Source organism: Stomoxys calcitrans, chromosome 2 (assembly GCF_963082655.1).
Source record: "Stomoxys calcitrans chromosome 2, idStoCalc2.1, whole genome shotgun sequence".
NCBI classification, from domain to species: domain Eukaryota; kingdom Metazoa; phylum Arthropoda; class Insecta; order Diptera; family Muscidae; genus Stomoxys; species Stomoxys calcitrans.
Window position 1 is genome coordinate 75,310,500 of NC_081553.1, and position 23,378 is coordinate 75,333,877.

The 23,378-nt window shown below is 41.0% G+C and overlaps 1 protein-coding gene across 8 annotated transcripts in view; it reads left to right on the forward strand.

Moving 5' to 3' along the window:
* Positions 1–23,378, forward strand: part of LOC106083468 (ankyrin repeat domain-containing protein 50) — a 266,226-nt gene that overhangs the window by 98,816 nt on the left and 144,032 nt on the right. For all 8 annotated transcript variants that reach the window (XM_013246507.2, XM_013246508.2, XM_013246506.2 and 5 more), the window contains one exon: positions 12,695–12,842. The gene's annotated coding sequence lies outside the window, so the exon portion shown is untranslated. The remainder of the gene's footprint in view (positions 1–12,694; positions 12,843–23,378) is intronic.

The following is a 23,378-nucleotide window of genomic DNA, read 5'->3' on the forward strand; positions in this document are numbered from 1 at the left end:
TTTATCTTTATTTCAAAACCTTATATGTTTTATATTAAAGATTTGCAATGACATATATATTACAGAACATACACTGAGAGAAAAAATTGTCTGTCATATAAACAAATCTTGGATCTTGACTTCTTGAGCCACTAGAGGACGCAATTCTCATCCGATTTGGCTGAAATTTTGCATGAAATCTTTTATTATGACTTTCAACAATTTTGCTAAGTATGGTTCAAATCGGTACATAACCTGATATAGCTGCCATATAAACCGATCTTGTATCTTGATTTCTTAGGCCTCTATGGGGCGCAATTCTTTTCCGATTTGGCTGAAACTTTGCAAAAAGTGTTTTGTTATGACTTTCAAAAATTGTGCTAAGTACGGTACATATCCTGATGTAACCGATCTGGGATCTTGACTTCTTAAGCCTCTTGAGGGCGCAATTCTTATCCGATTTTCCTGAAAATTTGTACAACGGCTTCTCCTATGACCTATTTTTAAGGTAAAAGGTGAAGCAGTTGTCGTGTGCAATATGGTCTGATTCGTTCTGTAGCCTAATCCAGCTCCTATATAAACCAATCTCCCGATTATGCTTCCTGAGCCTCTACAAGGCGCAATTCTTATCCGAATGGACTGAAATATTACCCAATGACTTCTACTATGGTCATCAACATTTAATTCATTTACGGTCCGAATCGGACTATATTGATAAGGCTCCAATAGCATAAAAATTCTTGTCCATTATTCTTTGTTTGCCTAAAAAGAGATACCGCGCAAAGAACACGACAAATGCGATTCATGGTGGAGGGTATATAAGATTCGGTCCGGCCTAACTTTGCACGCTCTTACTTGTTTTTTTTTTTCTCATATCGAAACCATTAAATTGAAAATGTTTTCCAGAAATCTCACTCCTAAGGATTTTGAGAAATTGTTTTGTTTGATTTTTGAAGCTATAAAAAATTTCCGCCTTTCGACCAGGGCTGTAGAGTCGAGCAATTTTGACTCGACTCCGACTCCAGTCAAATTGCTCGACCCCGACTCTGGAGTCGACTCCGTGCATTTCAGAATGAGGGTGATACCCAACATAGGAAATATGGGTATCAAATGAAAAGTGTTAGTGAGTAACTTACTTATATGTAAAAACAAAAACTTAAAATTGGACTTGGGAAGGACCTACGGGATCTTGAAAATTTTGGACCCCATTTAAACCAAGGCAATATGTGTAAGGAAAAGATTATGAAAACGCAATAAACAAATAAATTACCCTCACCTACGGCGTTTTTTTTTCCAATTTTCATTGTTATCCAAAATTTAGGATGAAGAGGAAGAGGAGTATGATGATGAGTATGAAGATATCACATCGTGGGTGTAAAGGATGACCACATTAAATATATTCCTAAGGTCATTTTAATGTGATTGCCACATCCACGCGGCAATCTCTGGGTAGCGTTGACGACAACAATAGGGACACCTCCCAGTAGCTACATCTTTTTGGGAGCTAAATGTAGACCGATCTGATCTGACCGATCAAAAATTTCAGCGAAATCGGATATTAAATGCGCCTTTTATGGGGCCAAGTCCTTAAATTGAGGGATCGGTCTATATAGAAGCTATATCCAAATCGGAACCGATCTGAGCCAAATTGAAGAGGGATGTCGAAGGGCCTAACACTAACTCACTGTCCCTAATTACGGTGAAATCGGACAATGAATGCGTCTTTTATGGGCCGAAGACTTTAAATCGAGAGATCGGTCTATATGGTAGCTTTTTTCAAATCTGGGCAGATCAGAGCCAAATTGAGGAAGGATTTCGAAGGGCCTAGCACAACTCACTGTCCCAAATTTCAGAGAAATCGGACAATAAATGCGCCTTTTAAGGGCCGAAAACCTTAAATCGAGAGATCGGTCTATATGGCAGCTATATCCTAATATGGACCGATCGGGGCCAAATTGAAGAAAGATAACAAAGGGCCTAACACAACTCACTGTCCCACATTTCGGAGAAATCGGACAATAAATACGCCTTTTATGGGCCCAAAGCCTTGAATCGAGATATCGGTTTATATGACAGCTATATCCAAATTTGCACCGATCTCGGCCACATTGAAGGAGGATATCGAAGGGCCTAACACAACTCACTGTCCCTGATTTCGGCGAAATCGGACAATAAATACTTCTTTTTTGGGCCCAAGAGTTTAAATCGAGAGATCGGTCTATATGGCAGTTATTGTATTGTATATCCAAATCTGGAAAGATGTCGAAGACCCTAACACAACTGACTATCCCTAATTTCGGCGAGATCGGACAATAAATGCGCCTTTTATGGGCCCAAAACCTTAAATCGAGAGATCGGTCTATATAGCAGGTATATCCAAATCCGGACCGATCGGGGCCAAATAGCAGAAGGATTTCGAAGGTCGTAACAGAACTCACTGACCCAAATTTCAGCAAAATCGGATAATAAATGAGGCTTTTATGGGCCTAAGACCCTAAATCGGCGGATCGGTCTATATGGGTGCTATATCTAGAGCCTATGGACAAAACAAGGATTTGTGCAAAGTTTCAGCTCAATATCTCTATTGTTTTGGACTGTAGCGTGATTTCAACAGACAGACGGACGGACATGGCTAGATCGTCTGAGATTTTTACGACGGTCAAGAATATATACACTTAATAGGGTCGGAAATGGATATATCGATGAGTTGCAAACGGAATGACAAAATGAATATACCGCCATGCTTCGGTGGTGGGTATAAAAAGTTGTAGACTTTTTTTCCAATTTTTTTGCCATTTGGCTTACTGTGCAGCCCCACGAGCCACACAACGATAGTCACAATCTATTTATTGGAAACCAAGTTTGGAGAACGTGTTATCTCACGAAATGGTCCAGTCGATTGCCCGCCTTGGTCGTGCGATTTAACGGCATTAGACCATTTCCTGTGGGGCTACGTCAAGTCTTTGGTCTTTACCAGCAAGCTAACGACGATTAATAAACTTGCAGCAGCATCGGCCGATTTATGCTTGAAAACCGTTGAAAATTGGGTTCATCGTCCAACATGCCCGCTGTGGCCATGCAAAAGAAAGTTCCATACATGGTGGCATCGACCGTACTTTCACAGAAATAAAGAATTTCATTGATATCCACAACCGTTTTTGTTATATTAAAAAAAGAACTTTTGTAGTGCTCTTATTAACAAAACCCAATATATTCTAAATTGATCTAGCCATGTCCATCCGTCCTCCGGTTTGTCGAACTCGCGATAACGGTCGAACGCGTATAGTCAGCCTCTTGAATATTTTCAAAGATATTTCTTTTTTGATGTATATCGTTGGGGTTTTGCAAATGAGACATATCGCTTCAAATTTGGCTATAGCTCCCATATCAACGGATCTCCCGATTTGGCAAACATTTTGTATGTAGTGTTCTCTTACGGCTTCCAACAACTTTGACAAGTACGGTCCAAATCGGTCTTTAACCTGATATAGCTCCCATATGAACTGATCTCCCGATTTGACTTTTTGAGACCTTTACAAGCCGCAATTTTTTTCCGATTTGGCTAAAATTTTATAGCTCCCATATGAACTGATCTCCCGAATTGATATCTTAAAAAATTGCGGCCCCTTGATGCCGCAATTTTTGCACTTCCAACAAGTGAAGTGGTAAGCACTGTCTAAATCGGCCTGGAACCTGATATACTACTTAATTTCATGATATACTACTACATTCCATTAAGAAACAGAGGTTACTTCTCTCATATCAATGAGTGCAGTTCGATTAAAGTTTAAGTTCAATAATAGGGCACCTCCAATTATTTATGCCGGGTCCAAACGGCGTGCCGTATAGCGACTCCACTTATTATACAAGTTTTAACATGGCAGGATACCTCACAATCAGTCAGCATTAGCAGGACGGAATTTTAACCCAAGCAGTCGGCGTCATAGGCGGACATGCTAAACTCTGCACCACGGTGGCCTCCATTTTAACCTGATATAGCTCTCTTATAACACGCTAACTTTCGAAGGAGTAAAGCTAGCCGCTTGCAATTTTGCACAAATACTTCAAATCAAATACTTAGTGAAGGTCGGTTGGGATTGTAAATGGGCCATATCGGTCCATGTTTCGATATAGCTGCCATATAAACCGATCTTGGATCTTGACTTCTTGGATCTCTAGAGGACGCATTTCTTATCCGTTCGGAATGAAATTTTGCACGACGTGTTTTGAAATTGAAATTTTATTGTTATTGAAATTTTGCATGTGGTGTTTTGGTATCACTTCCAACAACTGTGCTAAGTATGGTTCAAATCGGTCCATAACCTGATATAGCTGCCATATAAACTGATCTTGGGTCTTGACTTCTTGAGCCTCTAGAGGGCGCAATTTTTATCCGATTTGAATGAATTTTGGCATGATATCCAGCAACTGTGCCAAGTATGGTTCAAATCGGTTCATAACCTGATATAACTGTCATATAAATAGATCTGGGGACTTGACTTCTTGAGCTTCTAGAGGGCGCAATTCCTATCCGATTTGACTGAAATTTTGCATGACTTATTTTATTCTTATTTTCAACAACTGTGTCAAATAAAGTTCAAATCGGTTCATAACCTGATATAGCTGCCATATCAACTGATCTGGGATGTTGACTTCTTGAGCCTCAAGAGGTCGCAATTATTATCCGATTTGCCTGAAATTTTGTACGACGGATCATTTCATGACCTTCAACATACGTGTTTATTATGGTCTGAATCGATCTATAGCCTGATACAGGTCCCATATAAATCGATTTCTCTATTTTACTTCTAGAGCCCCCAACGGGCGCAGTTCTTATTCGAATTGGCTGACATTTTACACAGGTCTCCAACATATAATTTAATTGTGGTCCGAACCGGACCATATCTTGATATCGCTCTAATAGCAGAGCAAATTTTTTCTTATATCCTTTTTTTGCCTAAGAAGAGATGCCGGGAAAAGAACTCGAAAAATGCGATCCATGGCGGAGGGTATATAAGATTCGGCCTGGCCGAACGAACACGTTTTTTCTTGTTTTTTTTTTCTTAAAACCTTTCCATTGAGCCGCTATAATTCACAATTATGCCCTAGGAAAAAATTTTAATTTTTTGCTAATTTAAAATTTTCTAACCACATCCCTTCATAATATCTCTAAGTGCATTAGATTCTCATAAATCCTTAGCATACAAATGAAATGTATACACATGTTAGACATGTACTTACGGTGGAGGTGGAGAAGAAACCACATAGCAGGAACAAACTGCAAATATGCCCATGTCAATGTACATTAAAGCTAAACAATGCTTGGTTGGGCATAGAGAAACCAAAAGAAGCCCATATACGAGTATGTTGCGACACATTTATCTTTATGAGCTTGTAAAGACCAAGGAAATCCCTTTTCCTCGTTACGGCGGTAGAAGAGGAATACAAATCCCAGATTCACCTTAATATGGAATTACACAAAAGTTTGCACAATACCACAGCAGCCATAAAATCCTAAAGAAAAACTACGAAATTTGTTCTCATGAACCGAGTCATCATGTAGAGCGTTGATAGGAAGAATTGGTTTTTAGAAATATGTGCTTAAGATGCCAAAAGGTTTATTTTTTAAATTTAGATTTTTATGGAAAATTGTGTTTATTCGATTTTTTCGACTTTTCCCTTAAACAAATTTTATTTATATACGAAAGTCGGGGTAAACAATTCATTTTCTTAAACAACATTTTAAATGAATTAGGGAAATTTCTGCTCTCTTTCTACGACATTGTCCAAGTTTCAAAAATTCCAAGACAATCGAACTCAACCCTTAAGTTCTTCTACATATATACCCAATGTTTACTCTATAGTTCAAATGCGAATTGCCCTCATTGATCGTTTCTTTGGAGTTCATTGTGTTAGTTTTGTTCTTGTACGCCAGAAAATCCGCATGGAAATATAGAACAAAGTGGTATAACTTACTTATGTCATCAAATGACTTCCCATTAAAACTGCCATCAACATATAGAGAAACAAAGACGGAGAGCGAGAATGGCAAGGGGTGGGTGATTAAGGCTAGTTTTGGGTTGGGGTACTCCTCCACAAACATTTCCACACGATTTCATTTATGAAAAATGCTTTGCCATGTTTGCCACTCCAAGCATTGCTGCAATGTGCTGTGCGGCAGTTTTTCCTGAATGCAGCAACAGCAGAAATAAGAAAGAAAACAATTGCTAAGCTTTTGTTGTTGTTGTTGTTGCTGTTGAATTGTGTTATTGCACCACATACTATTCCGTTCTTTCTATTCCCCCATGTCTTTTTTGCAGCCTTTCTTGTTGGTTCCCCCAGAATGGTGGGAAAGGAGGTGGATCAAGACCCCCGTAAATTGAAAACTTAAAACAAAACCAACCAACGTTAGTTTTCATCAGGATATGAGAGTGTTCTTATTCTATTGATGGTGTGTGTAAGTGCTAGTATAGCGTACTTGTAATGAAATTCCTTGGCTTAGGCAGAAAAGTATACACTATAGCAGAGAGGGTGGAGGACTGAAACAGAGGATTTTCAATATCTGTACAAATATTGATTGTTGATATCGCAAAATCCATGGGATCAAGCAACATTACCCCCGTGGCAAATAGACTTCATTAAATTTATTCCCAAGTAAATTATCTATTGATATTTATACTCGTATTGCAGGAGAAAGTATTCTTTTATCATTGCCACTAATTGGAAAATACTAATATGAAAGCTATCAAGGATTACATTGGACATAGCACTTTTAAAACCCACCACCAATGGCTGGTCCGTCCGTCTGTGGAAATGAAGATAGCGGTCGAACGAATAAAGACATCCCCCTTAAATTTTGCCCAGAGACTTCTTATTGATGCAGGTCGTTGGGGATTGCAAGGGGCATTCCGGTTCAGATTGGATTAAATCCTTATATCTCCCGATTTGACTTCTTAAGCCCCTGAAAGCCGCAATTTTTGTCCGATTTGGCTAAAATTTAGCATGAAGTTTTCTGTTACGACTCCCAACAACTGTCTGATACCTGTTATCGGTCTATTACCTATAATAGCTCGCATAGAACCAATCCCCCAATTTGACATCTTGAGCCCCTGGAAGCCGCAATTTTTGTCCGATATGGGTAAAATTTTACACGTATGGCTGTTCAAGCCGCTGGAACAATTTTTAACGTAATGTTAAGTTACGCCCAGGAAACCTGGAAAAAAGGGAGAAGGTTCCGATCGGATATCTGAGATGAACCTTGGTCGAGTGCGAGGCATTGCTGTCAGCGGTACAGTCTTGGATTGACGGAACCCTAGTATTGCCAACTGGAAGATCATGTTACACGGATGGATCAAAGCTAGAGGACAGAGTGCGCCTGGGCCTACATTGAGAACCCAGGGACCGAGATCTGGTTTAGACTGCCTGCGATCACGGAATGCGTTAAGTGGTGTGGTGCTAACGCGAGAATGTCAGTGTGAACTTATTTACGGACAGTAAAGAAGTTTCCATAATGGCAATAACAACCAGGACGGTAAGGTCACAAACAGTCTTGCAGTGTAAGAAGGAGATTAACGCCTTCTCTGAGGATGGCATAACCTGCATCGTTTGGGTGCCGGGCCATAAGGAAAAAGGGGAAATGAAAAGGAAGACAATTTGGCGGTGAAGGCCAGAGAACAGCCGTCAATAAACTTGGTTAACCCTAAGCCTTTCGGGTCGACGCAGTCCGAGTTAAGGGCGTGGTCGACGAATGCGCATGCAACCCTGTGGAACAGCGAAACGGTCGGTAGGGCGGCGAAAATCCTACGTGGGGATTCAGATCGTGAGAAGACGAGGCTATTACTGAGAGGAAGTAAGAAGGAGGTAGGTATAGCTATTGGTATCATACCGGGACTTAGATGGGGACACTATACCAGACATGAACCAACATAGGGGCGTGGCATGGAAAAAAATTAAGGACTTAGTAAGTAGCACGGAATTCTTAACTTAGTTTTCTTTTTCGATGTAACTTTTTATGTATTTAAAGCGCACAAAAAACCGATTACTGGCTTTTGTGCTTTAACAACTGTGCCGAATACGGTACAAATCGGTCTTTCACCTGATATAGATTCCACATAAACCGATTGCTCGATTATCCTTTTTCGGTTCCTAGAAGCTTTTATTATTGCCTAGTTTGGCAGACATTTCGTACGTAGAATAAAATTATGCCTTTCAACTACGCACCATCATAGGAGGGGGGAGTACTACTTTAGTCGCTAATGTCACACTAAGCGTCTGGGGGTCCCCCATCCCCAAAAACACCACCCAACACGAAACTTTTACCGCTTTGGGCAATATTGATTTAAAAAGAAAGGTATTTAAAAGTAGAGTAAAAAATGTGACATAAAAATTTATTTCTTGGTGTCTGGGGGGCTTTGCCACCCCCAAAACTCGCCAGCAGGACATATTTAGCGATTGGGACAATATGGGACTCAAATGAAAGGTATTTGGGAGTTAAATACTAATATGTTATTAAAAATTGGGTCCAAGTACTTAGCAGGTCCCCCAGGGCCAAAACTGCTCCGAAAGTAGCACCCAAAATCAAAAGTGGACCGATCGAGACAATATGGGACTAAAAAAAGGTGTTTGGGAGTAGAGTCTGAAAATGATATTTAAAATTGGGTCCTAGTACCTAGCTAGTAATCACCCCAAAAATACCAAAAATCAAAGTGGTCCGGTCGGGACAATATGGGGCTCAAATGAAAGGTTTTCGGGAGTAGAATGTGGTTTAAAAAATTGGAACCAAGTAATAAGCAATATAGGAGCCCAATGAAAGCAATTCGAGAGTAGTTTATGAATAAGATATTGGAAATAGGATCTAAGTATATAGGGAGCTGTCCCAAGCAAAAAAACGCCCCGAATCATAAGTGGACCGATCGGGATAGTAGAGTAGGATTATGGTTATCGAATATAAAAAACCAAGCGGGCCCCCCCAAATTAAGAACCGTCCCAAGTGGGCATAGTAGACCATCATGAATGTATGGGATAAAAGGTTTTCTGCTGGAGTAGACTACGAATATGGGAATTAAAATGAGGTTCAAGTGATTGGAGGTTGCCAACTCCTCAAAACACCTCCAAAAATGTGAATATTTGTCAATCATGGCTATATAGGGTTCAATAAAAGGAATTTGGTAGTAGATAAACAAATTGTACTGGGGAGGGTAGTAAGCAAGAAACCTATTTTTCGCGTGGTGCTAGTGAACGCGCAGCAAAGCGGGCCGGGTACCAACAACCAAACCAAAAATGGCTAAACTGATTTTTTTTTTAATTTTCACAGATGGTGAAAATGACCCCTTAGTGAAAATAAAGTAATAAATTTTTTGATACCTGATAAGAGGGACCCTCCCTCTTACACTAATTTTCAGAAACGCTATATCTCGGAGATGGGTAGAGCAATTTAAGCGAAATTTTGTGTGCGCTCTCATAGTAACCTTAAATCAAAAACTTGGTATCCAAATTGCGGATGGGCTACTCACCAAATATAAATATATACCAATCACCACAATATGGAACTTAAATGAAAGGTATTCAAGATTAGGTTAGGTAATCGGCTTGTTGTGCGCTCTAAAAACTAAAAAGTAACCTCGAAAAATAAAATTTCTAATAAGGAATACCGTGGAACTTACAAAATCCCTAACTGTTTTCCATACCACTCCCCTTAGTTGGTTCATGTCTGGTATCGTGTCCCTACCTCAATACCGGTGTCTATTAGCTGCGAAAGTCGGGCAATGACATACGAAATGCTCCAACGTCTTATCATCTTCTCCACATTCCATAAACATGCTATCACTTGCTGCACTGGTTTTGCATAAGTTAGCTCGTAGTGCTATGTGTCCCGTTATGATACCAAAAGCTATACTAACCTCCTTCAGCAATAGCCTTGTCCTCTCACGATCCGGACTTCCCCATAGGATTTTCGCCGTCCTATCGACTGTTTCGCTGTTCCACAGTGTTACATGCGTTCATCGCCCACCCCCTCAACTCGGACTGCGACGACCCGAATGGCTTAGGGTTGTACAAGTTTATTGACGACAATCTTCTGGCCTTCACTGCCAAATCGTCTGCCCTTTCATTACCCTTTACTCCGTTATGGCCCGGCACCCAAACGATGCGGATTGTGCCATTTTCAGAGAAGGCGTTAATGTCCTTACACTGCAAGATTGTTCGTGACCTTACTGTCCTGGTTGTTATTGCCCCTACGGCAATTCTACTGTCCATAAAGATGTTAACACTCGACGTGCTCGCATTAGTACCACACAACTTCACGCATTCTGTGATCACCCGGATCTCCGCATGCAGGACCGTATTATGGTCAGGCAGTTTAAATCAGATCTTAGTCCCTGGGTTCTCAATGTGAACACCAGGCCCACTCAGCCCTCTAGCTATGATCCATCCGTGTAACATGATCTTCCAGATGGCAATCCTAGGATTTCATCAGTCCAAGACGGTACCACCGGCAGCAGTGCCTCGCACTCGACCTCAAGTGTAGTCTCGGGTATCCGATCAGAAACCTCTTCCATTCCTTCCAGGTTTCCTATAGTCGCCTCGATTATACCACGATGGTCTGAGCTGCTCCCATACTTAATCCATTCTCCCATCGCCTTAAGTCTCAAAGCCGCAGTGGCTGCTAGATTAAAAAATGTATTATGGGACCAAGTGTTTGGGGGACCACTCCAACCCCCAAACGCCCGCTAAACCGGACATATTTACAGACAATGACAATGTGAAGTCCAATGAAAGGTATTTAGGAGTAGCGCACGAAATTGATACCCACTTTCGGGATACAGTTTTTGGGGGGTCATCCCTTCCCCAAAACACCTCCCAAAACGGAACTTATTGACTGACCATGGCAATATTGGGCTCAAATAAAAGTTATTTGAGTGTAGAATACGAATCTGATATCCAAATGTGGGGCCAAGTGTTTGGTGGACCGCCGCTCCCCGAAAACACTTCCAAAAGAGGGCAAATTTACGACCATAGCAATATGGGGCTCAAATGAAAGGACTATGAGAGTAGAGAACGAATTTGATATCAGTATTCTGGAAAAAGTCTCTATGGGGCCATACTACCCCCATAATACCACCCAAATAAGAAGTATGTGCTGACCATTTCAATATGGGTGGCTGACCATTTAATCCCTCAAAACACCCCTCAAACCTGACATGTTTACCAACTATAGAAATATGGTGCTCAAATGAAAGGGAGTACAGCACGAATCTGATATCAACATTCGGGACCAACTGTCTAGGGGACGTCCTACTCCCATAACAACCCCCAAACCCAAATAGGACGTATTTGCTCACCATGCCAATTTGGGGTTTAAAGAGAGTGGATCTCGATGTTGATAGTTTTTAGGGCCCAAACCTTAAACCGGACATATTTGCTGATTTTGCAACAATGGGCTAAAATGAAAAGTATTTGAGATTTGAAAACGAATTTGATATTTAATTTCGCTGCCAATGGCAATATGGCGTTCAAAAAAAATGGTATTTGAGAGTAGAGCACGGTGTTGATATTTTTCAAGGCAAAGTGTTTGGACTACTCCACTCCCCAAAATACCTTTAAATCCGTCATATTTACCGACTTCTGCAACGTAGGGCTCAAATTAAAGGTATTGGGGAATAGAACACGAAGTTGATACTCACTTTCTGGACCAAGTTTCCGGGGATCCACACCACCCCCTAAACCCACCTACCATCTCCCAGGGGGCCTTCCCACTCCCAAAATCTCCATTAGAATATCGGGCTTCAATAAAGTCTTTTAAGAATGGAGTACATCTAACATCCAAATTTAAATGAGCGAATCATAAGCCAATCCTCGCAGAGGCCTTTCTACGCTTATGCCTGCCATTTAAACCTATCTCTGATTGGTCTTCGCGAGTGCCTAGAAGATCAAATACTTACCGCATTGGTCTGAAATTTTACATGTCTTTCGAACTGCTTGCTTTCCGCAAGAGGTAACTGAGTACTATAAAGGGAATCGTAAGCACGCACAGTGTGGTGAGCCCTTTGACGGCGCTCATGTAATTCTCTCGTATTTGGTTCTGTAAAAGCTGTCCCAATTAAGATGAGAATAACATGCTCGAGTAACATCTGTGTTTGGATCAGCGGCAGCACTGGCTTTGAAAGGCGGTTCTTCTCCGATAAAGGTAAACTTTGCTATCGTATCTTGAAAAGATGTTGTCTAAAACATCAGATCAATTTCTCCATGCCGACATTTGTGTGTGGAAACGCAGAATTACATCCACACAAAGTGAAAACTAATTGGTATGCGGACCAGTGCTCCAGGGCATATAGCATATTCGTTTACTTCCTACCATATTTTTCTCTCTGTGTCTAACCCATCCATTCGATATTGACTTAAAATGTCTTGGCGGATAAGAATATATACTTCATGAGTTCTTACACTAATATTTCAAATATTCAAAATTTCTGCTCTAAATATTTTTTCAATGAAAGTTTTTTGTTACAAATTATCTTTGGTAATGCATCATTGTAGCTATAATCCAATCAGCTTTATTTTTTCCGCTCTTTTTGTTATTTTTTCAGCAAGGCATTTAAAAATACATAGAAACATGTGTACGTACATATTTTCCATTATTATTTTACGAAAAAATCCTCTTAAAATTTATTTTTATAATAATGAAATTTTTTTCAATATTTTTTTTTCTTTCTTTCAGTTGGTTTTACAATTATTCCACAAAAAGCTATTCTCCAACTAATGGAATTTAGATAAATCAGCACAAACAAACAACCCGACACCCAATTTCTTGCATTGCTCTTACAGCATTGTGAGGGAGGAGTAGGAAAAAGGAATACAGATTCAAAGTAAGTATTCGAAATGACTTATTTTTGAATTTCTTCAGAATAAAGACACAATTGCTATTGGTCTCAAAATCCAGAGGATTGGATGGGCACTGTTGCTTCGCTTTTGTTTCGAAATTTTAAGCAGCTTAACATGGCTTAAAAAGTACACTTCAACCCAAGTAAGTGTTATTGACAAGTTGGTTTTGTTTGCTTGGTTGGGTTGTTACACTCCAAACGTTATGTGGTCTTAATGGCTACAGTCAAAGGCGTAGGTATTTTTGTGGGGGAGGTAGGATGCTGCAGTTAGCCTTATGACAGTTTAGATGTACTGTTGCAGCTCATTTATAAAAGGAAGCAAGATTTTCGTAAAATGTTTGGTTATAACAATAGACGAGCGGACATGACTGGAATGAGTTATGGCAAATGCCCACCACGACACCTACTCCGCACTCCGTCTTCTCACTTCCCCGAAGACTATCATATCCCAAGTCAGCGCTATGCCAAGAGGCTGAAGTTTACTCAGGGATTCTAAATATTCTGTCACGCACTGCGATCTTACTGTCCACACCATTCCGGTCTGCCGCTTTAGGGTCTTACGCCCATAAAAGCCGCATTTTCTACCCGATTTCGCTGAAATTTGGAGCAGTAAGTTGCATAAGGTACCCACATCTTCGAAATAAAAATGGTCCATATCGGAGCATGTTTAGATATAGTTGCCACATATGTCATTTTGCCGATTTAGACTCCTGATCCCATAAAAGTCGCATTTACTGCCTGATTTCGCTGAAATTTAAAACAGTGAGTTACTATAGATTCTCCTATCTCCGAAACGTATATAATCCATATATAGGAACATATATAGATATAACTGCCGACTTAACGTTCGTTTTCGTTGAAATTTAAACCAGTGAATTGATCTAGGTCCATTTGATCACCGAACCCTATATGGTCCATATCAAACATACTTAGATATAGCAGTCATATAGACCGTTCTGTCGGTTTATGCTTTAAACCCCTTAAAAGCAGCATTTATTTCCCTATTTCGGTGAAGTAAAGAACAGTTAGTTGCCCTAGGACCCAGATCTTCGCAGCGAAAATGGTGCATAACGGACCATATCTGCCATATAGACCGATGTGGCGATTTAGGGTCTTAAACCAATAGGAGCCGCATTTATTGCCCAATTACACTGAAATTTGAAGCAGTGAGTTGCCGCATGCCCACCGATCTCCATATCAGGCCATATTCAATTCCATATAGAACCATATTTTTAGATATAGCTGCCATATAGACCGATCTGCCTATTTAGGGTCTTAAACCCATAAAAGCCATCGCTGAAATTGGAAGCAATGTGTTGCCCTTGGCCCCCAAATCTCCTATTGGAATATGGTTGTAGCTATATATGCTCATAAATATATTACAGCTATATATAGCCCAGCCCAGCTATATATTGAACCCATTTGCTATACAGACGATGTTTTAATACTTCTTAGGGATAAGGATCCGAACCAGCTATGCTTAAGAGCCAAAACGGTCTCGCATATGGCATACGAATGGGCTAGATTCAGGGTTCTCAACCAGAACCCAGAAAAGACTGAAATATGCCTGTTCACGAGGAAGATGAAGGTGGGCCAGTTTGACGTACTACCTTTCATCAATCAAACGATTTCAATATCTGACAAGGTCAAATATTTAGGAGTGATCTTGGATAGGAAACTGAATTGGAAGTGTCACATTCAGGAGCGTACTGAGAAGACTCACGGATGTTAGGCACTATGTAGACGTGCCGTAGGCTCGAAATGGAGTCTGAATCCGAGGATAGACCACTGGCTACAGGAGCGTGATTATACTAATACTTACTTACGCCTCAGTAGTTTGGTGGACTGCGATTGAGAAAAAGTGCAACGTCAGGACCATACAACAAGTTCAGAGAACATGTTGTCTTGACATAGGCGGGTCGATGAGAACCATGCCCACTAGGGAACTGTAGACTATTCGAGATATCCGACCCATTGGCATACAGATTAAATGTGAGGTAGCCACTACGGCTATGAGACTTGAGGTTGAGGATGAAAGGATGAGAGCAGCTCATACCATCGCAGTATAATGGAGACGACGATAGGAAACTTGGAGGGATGGGAAGAGGTTTCCGATCGGATACCTGAGACGATACTAGTGTCGAGTGCGAGGCACTGCTGCCAACGGCACAACCTTGGACTGACGGAAACCTAGTATTGCCGTCTGGAAGATCATATTTATAACACGGATGGATCAAAGATAGGGGACAGAGTGGGCCTGGGGTCTACATTGAGAATCCAGGGACTGCGATCTGTTTTAGACTGGCTGATCCAAATAAGGTCCTGTAGGCAGAGATCCGGGCGATTACGGAATGCGTCAGGTGGTGTACTACTAACGCGAATGTGAACATCTTTACGGACTGCAAAATGGCCATAAGGGCAATAACAAACAGGACGGTAAGGTCACGAACAGTCTTGCAGTGTAAGAAGGAGATAAACGCCATATCTGAAGATGGCAAAATCCGCATCGTTTGGAAAGGGCAGACGATTTGGCAGTAAAGGCTCAGAGGATAGTCCACGGACTCTACAGAGGCGTGATTATACCAATACTTATTTACGCCTGACCATAATACGGTCCTGCAGGCGGAGATCCGGCCGATCACGGAATGTGTGAGGTGGTGTGGTACTAACGCGAGGACGTCGAGTGCGAACATAAGGACAATAACAACTAAGAGGGTAAGGTCACGAACTATCTTGCAGTGTAATAAGGAAATTAACGCCTTCTCTGAAGATGGCACAATCCGCATCGTTTGAGTGCCGGACCATAACTGAATAAGAGGTAATGAAAGGGCAGACAATTTGGCAGTGAAGGCCAGAGAACTGCCGTCGATAAATTTGGCTAACCCGAAGCCTTTCGGAATAACACAGTCCGTTTCAAATGACTCGGTAGGACGACGAAAATCCTATGGGGTGATCCGAATCGTGAGAGGACAAGGCTATTACTGAAAGGAAGTAAGCCAGTATAGCTTTTGGTGTCATAACGGGACACATAGGACTGTGAGCTCACTTTTGCAAAATCGGTGCGGCAAGTGATAGCATGTGGGAATGATGATTAGACATTAAAACATTTCGTATGTCATTGCCCAGCTTTCGCGGCTAACAGACAGCCGGTACTTGGGTGGGGACACAATACCAGACATCAACTAACTTAGGAGAGTGGTATGTAAAACAATTAAGGATTTTAAAAGTAGCACGGAATTCCTAACTTAAATTTTTCTTTTTCTAGGTTACTTTTTTGTATTTAGAGTGCACAACAAGCCGATTAGTGCCTTAGGTGTATGTCCATAGTGGCATGGGGCGGATTAATATCCGCACCCTCTTTTCAACCTATCCTAGCCTAGGCTTCCTTAGTAGGTGTAAATATTAATTCATTCCTTCTGATCTTCTTAATATATATACCACTTTCATAAGGCCGAAAAGGTATGGACTGGAGCTTCAAAATCATCCCTGGAGCTACTGGACCGTGTACAGAGGAGATCGATGGCGTTGATTGGAGGCAGTAGGGTGTCCAATTCTGTTGTCTCGTAATGTGGGTTGTTGGGCGCTGTTCCATCGGCACCTCCATGGCATGCGTTCATCTGATATTCGTCATCTTATTCCTGTTGTAAGAATATTTGTCAGAACTACTAGACATTGGCCAATGGACCGAACAATGCATTACAGAAAGAATTCTTATTTCGCCCGGACCGTTCATATATGGAATCGACTTCCGGCTAATATTTTTACCACCCATTATGACATTCAGAAATTTAAGGCAAATGTCAATAAACTCGATATCCTTTTTCCCCCTACAGAGCCTTCTACTGCCCCTAGAATTCTTAATTTTTGACTAATTTGGCAGAGATTTGGTTTTTTTTGCAATTATCCTTCTCTTCCCTACGCCCATATCCACAACTAGTAGTATGATGGTATTTTTAAAGAGTTCATTGTGCCTCTGACCATTTTAAGGCAATAACTGGAGATTTCCTTATAAAAATCCCATCCTTACCGTTTTCAAAGAGTAAAATTCTGCAAAGGCCTTTGGAATTTAAGCTTACAACAACAAATATGCCGCATTAAGAGATGTTCACTGAATGTTAACTGGAAAATCGAAAGTGTTTTTCAGAGGCTTTGTATTCATGACGATTATTCATTAATGGGCTGGTCGGTAAGTCGGCTGAGTCGATTGGCCTTTTAAAACGGCCTCATTCATGCCTTTCAGGCTTTCGAACAATTGTGAAGCACTCAAATGAATTACTTTCGAATTGTTAATAGGCCATTTAAACACACATTTCTGGCACCCCATATTGGCGGTGTATGATTTTTGCTGCTGCTATTGTTGGAGTTTCTTGGCAATTTGGTTATTATTTGATTAATGCAATTTTGGTATTGTTTGTGAAATATTTTTTCCTTCTCACTTTTTTTTTCTGCGTAATGAACAATGAAAACCATAAAATGTTCCTTTTATGGTTCAATCACCCAATTCATTCGCTTTAATTTGAGCAAACCTTCGTCTATTTGTAGTATGCAGTGTGGCGGACGGTCGGTCGTTGTGTACGGTTGGTCTGTTATTCGATCACCAGATACAAGCAACACCAGCACCGCACTACTATGTGGGCTTTGGATTATGGTCATGCCAACAGCCATAATAACACTTCACCAGAAATGGTTTTGTGGCTGCATTGCCACAAATGACGAATTGGGTGTTGCAGCAATATTTTTTTTTCTGCAATCGTTGTTGTTGTTGTTGTCTATGTAAACAGTGAATTGAGGGGAAGCGAAAAACGTTTGCTAGCAATTAGCGTTTAGCAATTATAGCGCATATAGGAAAATGTTGATGATTTTAGTTGGGCAAAATTTGTCTGGTATCATGAATATAAGGGAGGTTGTTTATTCAATATAAGGATAGCTGATGAAAGGCCCTTCAATTTGTTCAAAGGGCAATTTAAAGAAGAGGATTTGAATTCAAACGTTTTATAACAATATGAAAAATTTAACGATTTAGCGATGTCCGTCCGTCTCTCTAAACGAAACTGCTTTTTTTGGCATTTAAACACCAGACCACACATACCCTTCATTTGAGCCCCTTGTTGCCACAATTTATCTTCAAATTCGCTCCATGTAAAGACTACGCAGGGCTGTTTTCCAATTGCTAAACCCCCTATACCCCATATACCCCATTACTTACCAATTATTCACTTTTTAGTTTTTAGAGCGCACAACAACACCGTTTATTGGCTTAGGAGTATGTCTATAGTGGCATGGGGCAGATTAATATCTGCACCCTCTTTTCAACCTAACCTACCAATTATTCAGCCATGGTGTATAGGGTGTCAAATTTTTACTCTTGTTTTACTTGGTTTTTCTACAAAATCTGCCTATCACTTAACATTATAATTGAGCATATGAAATTCATGGAACACCATGACATTATCACCCATAATCAGGTTTCGCAGCAATTTCCATTTATCGATTCTAGATAATTTGCATAATATGTTCCCTCGACATTGATAGACATGCATGTTCAGTGATCGCGTATAACACTTTCCGCTTAATAGCGTCGGTTTTGTAGAGCTCAATACAAAAGGCGCCGCATACAAAGCCTACAGAATAAACAGACCAGATATGATAGCCTTCTTCTCTATTGTTGTTGTTGTTGTTCCGTACAAATGAAGTGTGATGCGATATTAATCAGTATGCGTGGTGGCCACCAACACTTTAGATCATAATTGGAGTTTTGTGCTGGATGGGTCTTTCTGTCTGTCTGTCCAAACATTAAAGTCCATTCGTTTGGTTCTGGCTACCATATATGTGTAATGGGCTATCATGAATGGGGGGAAACTGCTACTGAGTCTAGTTAAAATGTTGTAGAAAAGAAACGTTCCATCCGTCCGCCCATCCATACAGGCAACCATTCAACCAACCTTCTATTCATTCATTCATTCATTCACTCACTCATTCTTACAAAGGCACAAGTGCAAACGGCGCGTATTTTATGCTAATGTGTATTATATAACATCATGTCTCCTTTTTTTCTATTTTCAAAATTCAAATCATATAACGAGGGAGGTGAGATGAGTAAGGTAGCATTGGATAAGAGGTGGGATAAATTTTTATACCCACCACTATGGGTTAGACTGGATAAAAATTTTTCTAATTCTGCGTCGATTTATTCATGTTCGTCCGTCCTTTCGTCGAAATTACGCTAACTTTCGAATTAATAAAGCTAGACGTCTTAAATTTTGGGCAAATACTTCCAATTAGTGTTCTTCGGTTGGGATTGTAAATGGGCCTTATCGATTCATGTTTTGATATATATGTCTCTGAGGCCTCAATTCTTATCCGATTTGGCCGATTTGACTTCCAGCAACTTTGCTATGTATGGTCTAAATCGGTTCATAACCTGTTATAACTGCCATATAAACCGATCTTGGATCTAGACTTTCTGAACCTCTACAGTCCACAATTATTATTCGATTTGGCTGACATTTTGCATGAAGTGTTTTGATTTGACATGCAAGTATGGTCTTAATCGGTTCCAAACCTGATAAACTGCCATCAACATCGATCTCGGATCTTGACTTCTTGAGCCTCTAGAGTCCACAATTATTATCCGATTTGGCTGAAATATTGCATGAAATGTTTTGTTTTGACTTTCAACAACTATGCCAAGTATGGTCTTAATCGGTTCATAACTTGATATAGCTCCCATGTAAAACAATCTTCCGTTTATATTTTTTGAGTCTCTAGAGGGCACAATTCCTATCCGATTCTTATACAACATACGTGTGCAAAATGGTTCGAATCGGTTTATATCCTGATATAGCTGCCATTTTAACCTATCTCCCGATTTTACCTCTTGAGCCCCTATAGGGCGCAATATTATCCGTTTTGACCATAATCGGTCCATAAACTGTATCTATTATCCTCTGTTCACCTACAAAGAGATACCGCGCAAAGAGCTTGACAAATGCGATCTATGGTGGAGGGTATGTAAGATTCGGCCCGGCCTAACTTAACACCCTTTTACTTGTTTCTTTAGAAAGCCATCAACATGATGATAAATAGTATTTTTATGGGTTTAATACCCCATATCGGCGGAGCAGACCAAATGATAGGTTCATATAAATTTAAACTGACTTACTTTAATTGATTATGCCAGAACATTTGTTCTACTAGCCGAACGTAGAATAGCGTTTCAAGCGCCTTGATCTTTTGCACTCATTCCATAATCTATGATACCAAGTTTCGAAGTGTCTCCCACCACTCGATTTTTCCAACGGGCTTTTGGTCTTCCCGGTTTGCGTGTACCACCGTGTTTGCCTTTTTGCCGTTGTATTTTGATGCGTGTAACTATACTATCGTCGTCATACAGCTTATATAGCTCGTGGTTCATACGACGACTATATTCTCCATTAACGCAAACTAGTTCATTTATTTTACGAAGAATCTTTCTCTCAAATACTCCAAGCACTGCCTCATCTGCTTTCACAAGTACCCATGCTTCAGAACCATATAACAACACGGGTAGTATCAGTGTCTTGTATAGTGTAATCTTCGTCTGTCGAGAGGTGGCCTTGTTTCTAAACTTAATCTACTTAGTCCAAAGTAGCATCTGTTTGCCAGTATTATTCTTCGCTTTATCTTAAAACTGGTGTCAATCGTTTTGGTTACGGCGAAGCCGAGGTAGATAAAGTTACTGACTACCTCAAAGTTGTGGTTCCCTACTTTCTCCATTTTCTTTATCTGCAGGGTTGTGCAAGGCTTTTTGGGAGTTGAAACCATCCATTTCGTTTTGTCTCCATTTACTGCCAGACCCATTTTCATTGACTCTCTTTCGATTCTTTCTAAGACAGCAGTTACTATATCCGGTGACCGACCTATGATGTCGATGTCGTCGGCATAGGCGAGTAACATGTGTTCTCTTGTGATTAGTGTACCATATTTACTCACATCTGCATCTCGTATAAAATTCTCCAGTAGGATATTAAAGAGATCACACGATAGGCGATCTCCTTCTCTGAAACCTCGTTTGGTATTGAACAGTTCCTGTTCTTATTTAGGAGCATGTATCAGCAAGTGTCATCCTGCAGAGTCTTATTAATTTTGCACGGATATCAAACTCAGACATGTCTTGAAATACATTTGAACATAAAGGAGTATCGAAAGCGACTTTGTAGTCAACAAAGAGATGGTAGGTAGGTAGGTAGGTGTTGATTTGTTCTTCTCGGGTCTTTTCCAGGATTTGGCGCAGTGTGAACCTCTGGTCCAGGGTGGATTAACTAGGTCTTAAGCCGCATGGATAGGGCCCAATTATCTCATTGACTTTAGGTTTTAATCTTTCACACAGTACGCTCGAGAGTATCTTGTATGCGATGGGGAGGAGACTTATTCCTCTGTATTTGGCATATTCCGTCTTGCCTCCTTTCTTGCGTACGGGACATAGTATGCTGAGGTTCCAATCATCGGGTATGCGTTCTTCTAGCCAGATTGCCCAGATAAGCTTATGCATACGCCTTATAAGCGTGTCGCCTGGGTTCTTAAATAGTTCAGCGGGTAACCCTTCGGATCCTGCTGCCTTGTTGTTCTTTAGTCGGGTCACTGATCCCTGGACCTTATTCTGACAAGGAGGTAAACATTCTATACCATCATCATTGATTGGTTCTGCGGTATCCTCTTTGCCGCCAACGTCGGACACTACCAGTTCTGTTCTTTCCATATCCTATGTTCTTTTCATATCCTCAGCATGTTATCTGTGTCAGTTACCAGATTTCCTTCTTTGTCTCTACAGGAGGATTGGCCTGCACCGAAGCCACCGCTTTGATGTGTAATTCTTCGGTAGAATTTCCGGGCTTCATTCTGACTCCTGTACATCTCTATTCGCTCATACTCACGTCTTTCCATTTCCTTTTTCTTTCTGCGGAATAGACGTTTCTCCTCTCTCCTTTTCTCCCAATACCTCTCCTTCATCTGACGCGCTACCACTGATGGCAGAGTTGATCTATATGCCGGATTATTGGCTTCAGTAGCATCTCGACACTCTTGGTCGTACCATGGGTTTCTTGGAGGAGGCTTCCGGTACCCAAGTACGGATTACGCGGCATTCTCCATTGAATGGGCAAAAGTTTGCCACTGCGCCATTATATCATCGGAACAAGGAGTGCTTTCATCAAGCAGTTGCGTCAGTCGAGAGGAGTGTGCCGCTGCCATTTGTTGTGTTTGCAGCTTTTCAATGTCCAGCTTCCGTGCAGTGTCAGATCGTACTTTCCTCGCCATGTTCAAACAGGTGAGAATCTTTGCTGCAACAAGGTAAAGATACGAATCTAAATTCACTCCACGAATCGATCATACATCTATCACGCTGCATGAATGCCTTCCATCTATCACAACGTGATCAATTTGGTTGCTCGTATTTTGATCGGGTGACAGCCATGTGGATTCGTGAATATTTTTATGTTGAAATCTGGTGCTACTAACTACCATGTTTTTGCCGGGGAAATCTATCAGCCTCAACCTATTACTGGACGTTATCTTGTGGAGGCTAAACTTTCCGACTGTTGGACCAAAGATGTCTTTCTTCGCATTAAAATCTCCCAGAACGATTTTAATATCATGGGCGGGGCAGCGGTCATATTCTCTCTCTAGGCGATCGTAGAAAATATTCTTGGTCTGCTCGTCGTTGTCTTCCGTCGGGGCATGGGCACAAATAAGGCTGATGTTGAAATATTTGGCTTTTATGCGGATTGTGGCTAGCCTCTCATCCACCGGAGTAAAGCTGGATACAAGGTGTTTCAGTCTCTGACTAACCACAAATCTACAGCCAAATTCATGCCTCGTGTTATGGCAGCTATAGTATAGTTTGTCACCGTTTGGTGTTGTAGTGACGCCATTCCCAGTCCATCGGCGGTAATATCTGCCTTCCTGTTAGCCGGTAATATCTGCCTTGTACTTCTCTAATACATCCGCCAGCGTGTATACTGCACCTTCTCTGTAAAAAGTGCGGACATTTCAGGTGCAGATCCGCAAATCATGCTCGTCGTTGTCTTCCGTCGGGGCATGGGCACAAATAAGGCTGATGTTGAAATATTTGGCTTTTATGCGGATTGTGGCTAGCCTCTCATCCACCGGAGTAAAGCTGGATACAAGGTGTTTCAGTCTCTGACTAACCACAAATCTACAGCCAAATTCATGCCTCGTGTTATGGCAGCTATAGTATAGTTTGTCACCGTTTGGTGTTGTAGTGACGCCATTCCCAGTCCATCGGCGGTAATATCTGCCTTCCTGTTAGCCGGTAATATCTGCCTTGTACTTCTCTAATACATCCGCCAGCGTGTATACTGCACCTTCTCTGTAAAAAGTGCGGACATTTCAGGTGCAGATCCGCAAATCATGGTCGTCTTTTCGTTTGCGTTGGTCGTCAACGTCGTGGGGTCCGTTTTTACTATTCCTTTGTTTCTCATAGTTTTCCTGGGGCGGGTTACTGGCCCAGCGCCCCAACCCCTT